Below are 2,850 nucleotides of genomic sequence, written 5' to 3'. Positions count from 1 at the left end.
AATCATGGCTATGTTCTCACACGGCAGCTAACGGTTAGCAGGATCCGGATCCTGCTAACTGTTAGCTGCCGTGCGTCCGGATACTAGGGCTCTCGTGAGAACCAGGCTCATGAATGTATTGATCTAGGTTCCAAAGATGCTTTGTCAAAAGGCTCAAGGAAGCATTATCAAACGATCATTCATCAATCCTTATCAGTGCGGATCCAGGGAGCACGGGGCTACCGCCCCCATCCAAAAACAATAAAGAGAGAAGAAAACAAAATAAAGTCCAGAACGAGAAGAGCACAGCACCATCCCTAGATGATGTATATAAGGCTGGTTCTCACGAGAGCCCTAGTATCCGGATCGGGAGCTAACCGTTAGTGCTAACCGTTAGCGCTAACCGTTAGCACCTGCGTGAGAACGCCCGATCGGTTAGCGCTAACCGTTAGCTATCGGTTAGCAAGTTGAGGGCATTTCTATCATCAACCAATCACACCTACGCGTTTACAATTTCCAGTTTCTTATTGGCCAGTGATTTGATCATCATATTGTTGGTATCCGGATCGGGATTTTCTCGCATGGACGCACGGCAGCTAACGGTTAGCAGGATCCGGATCCTGCTAACCGTTAGCTGCCGTGTGAGAACATAGCCAACATAGCCATATACTATGTTCTCACGAGAGACCTAGTGTCCGGATCGGGAGCTAACCGTTAGCGCTAACCGTTAACACCTGTGTGAGAACGCCCGATCGGTTAACGCTAACCGTTAGCGGTATCTGGATACCGCTAACGGTTAGCACGCTATCGGTTAGGAAGTGAGCGCGTTTCTATCATCAACCAATCACACGTAAGCGTTTACAATTTCCAGTTTCTTATTGGCCAGTGATTCGATCATCATATTCTTGGTATCCGGATCGGGATTTTCTCGTATGGACGCCAACAGTTAACGGTTAGAAGGATCCGGATCCTGCTAACCGTTAGCTGCCGTGTGAGAACATAGCCTTAGCCATATGTGCGGTATTGTTATGCTAATGAGCCAGATAAGCACAATCTGCACATGCTCAGAAAAACAAAACTTTCCTTTGCCACACTGCGTATCGGCTATATGCGTACAGCTAGGCCTCCCAAGGATTACGGTACGGTAAACAAAGAAAAGGCGTATTAAAATAAAAAATTGGCGTTTGTGAGCAATACATTTTAATTTTATATAAGTAAGTAGTAAGTATATGAATAATTTTAATGCACTAGTTAGTTGATAACTTCATTCTAATTTGTTTTGGGTCTTTTTTCTGAATTTTTATAAGCGGTTAGACATGGCCTAGGCTAGCCAACAAACTAAAATTACATCAATTTAAAATCGAATTTGTGAACATACTTGCCTTATATCTTAAATAGCAGGTGATTTTATTGGCAGATTAGTTTGTTTTTAAGTGTGAAGGTATGATTGATTGGCATGCCAAGTGAAATTAGTACCCTTATTTTGCTTTGTTTTACCGTACCGTAATTCTCGGCTAGGCCTAGCTGTACGTTAAGCCAATACGCAGTGAGGGCCGCAGTGACTAAGGAAAGTTTTGTTTTTCTGAGCACGTGCAGATTGTGCTTATCTGACTCATTAGCATAACAATACCGCACATAAGGCTATTTCAAGTTAGACGGCTTAAACCAGCCAGCTTCCTATCCTGGTAACAGTTATAAGTCCTTGGTTAATCATGTATTTAAATCTTTATTTATTAATGTCTTAGGGGGAGGCGGATTTTAGGGTGAATTTGGATTCCAGCCATTTCCCCATACATTTTTGAAAAATAAAAGAATGTGTACCTTATTGTAAAAAGCGTCGTAGCAAGGAATTATATGGAGTATTGGGCTACAATGATAGGAGCCCCTGGCCTCATCGGGGCTTATTTGGACTAGGAACATGGCTTTGGCACACAGGCGTTACAAAACCTGGTCAAAGCTCCATTTAAAATGCTGGGTCATATTGGGAGGGGCCGTATTGTCAAGGAGTTGTGGTAGAGCGCTGATAGTAGCAAGAGGGGCCCCGTGGTCTGCTGGGCCCATGGACTGAGACTGGGCCAGGAAAGCACACGGGTGTTACACCACAGCTAATGATTTGCAGTAAAGTGCCTGGTGGTAGTAGTAGGAGAGCCCCGGGGCCCCTCCGGTGACTTTTTTTAATGGGGCCCTGAGCTCTCCCCAAAGAGCTCACGGGCGTCACATCACTGTTATTGATACAATCGTACTTCCGAAAACGCTACATATTCCACCTATCCTTCAATATTTTAAAAAAAATGTAATTTAACAATTGTTGTTCTTCCAAATTATATATACGCCTATCAATGTGTTCTTTTGTGAATTTCGTTACATTTTTTTGATCATGTGCATGTTTTAGCGAATATTGGCCTCTGATGGCTTTCGAAGCAATATAAGAAATTGAATTGAATTATGTTATTTTACTTTCAATATTTCCATTTCACATTATGCAAATTCAACTTATTGTTATCCTGTGCAATATGTTTCTACATTTCTTTTTACAATAGGTTTAAAGTCATTGAGATAAAGTGGAACCTAAGGGTAGTTACAGTTAAAAATGTACATCTTGGTTGTAATTATTAACGTATTTATTGCATCAAGGCTATGCCCTGATCCCACAGCAAAAAATATATTCACATTGTTAATTATTAAGTTAAAATCCCGTTTCGCCTTAAAATAACATTTAAATGATTGCCAAAAGACTGAATCTTAATACGATTAAAGAATGAACGTTGAGTTAATTAAAGATGATAATTATCATCTATATATAGATGAAATTATATCATATATATAAATTATTAGTGTTCCCAGTGCTAAGCAGCAACTTGATTTGAATAT

General features: G+C 40.8%; 1 protein-coding gene across 1 annotated transcript in view; it reads left to right on the top strand.

The window, feature by feature from the left end:
- LOC117111531 (adhesion G protein-coupled receptor E3-like) overlaps window positions 1–2,850 on the top strand; it is a 30,518-nt gene that overhangs the window by 5,916 nt on the left and 21,752 nt on the right. The window lies entirely within an intron of this gene.

The sequence above is a fragment of the Anneissia japonica genome, unplaced genomic scaffold (genome assembly GCF_011630105.1).
Source record: "Anneissia japonica isolate Jap-2015-1 unplaced genomic scaffold, ASM1163010v1 scaffold6030_len697274_cov183, whole genome shotgun sequence".
NCBI classification, from domain to species: domain Eukaryota; kingdom Metazoa; phylum Echinodermata; class Crinoidea; order Comatulida; family Comatulidae; genus Anneissia; species Anneissia japonica.
The sequence above is the reverse complement of the archived record's forward strand: the minus strand, read 5'-3'. Positions and strand labels throughout refer to the sequence as shown.